This window comes from Penaeus monodon, chromosome 21 (assembly GCF_015228065.2).
Source record: "Penaeus monodon isolate SGIC_2016 chromosome 21, NSTDA_Pmon_1, whole genome shotgun sequence".
Lineage (NCBI taxonomy): Eukaryota > Metazoa > Arthropoda > Malacostraca > Decapoda > Penaeidae > Penaeus > Penaeus monodon.
Window position 1 is genome coordinate 33,566,019 of NC_051406.1, and position 304 is coordinate 33,566,322.

Genomic DNA, 304 nt, shown 5'->3' on the forward strand with positions numbered 1-304 from the left:
TAAAGAAAATGAAGATGCAACATTTGTACACAGAGGGGGGGGGGGTGTTGGGGCTGGGAGGGGATACAAGCCCTCTAGTCTATTACAAAATCTGAAACACATTGTGTATGATATATCGGTTTATGGATAAGCGGTCTCTTGTGACCCTTTAAGTTATGGTTCACGCACGGGGTGATTAAGTGAAGGTTTAATTATTCTTGTACACAAGACATGAACACGTTAACCTGGAAATGCGAAGTCATAAACTGCTTGTAGTTATTAGACTAAGGGTTACGAAATCTACATTCCTTTGAAATGCAACAAC

The 304-nt window shown here is 40.5% G+C and overlaps 1 protein-coding gene across 1 annotated transcript in view; it reads right to left on the minus strand.

The window, feature by feature from the left end:
* LOC119586436 overlaps positions 1–304 on the minus strand; it is a gene marked incomplete in the record, with an annotated part of 196,777 nt that overhangs the window by 23,273 nt on the left and 173,200 nt on the right.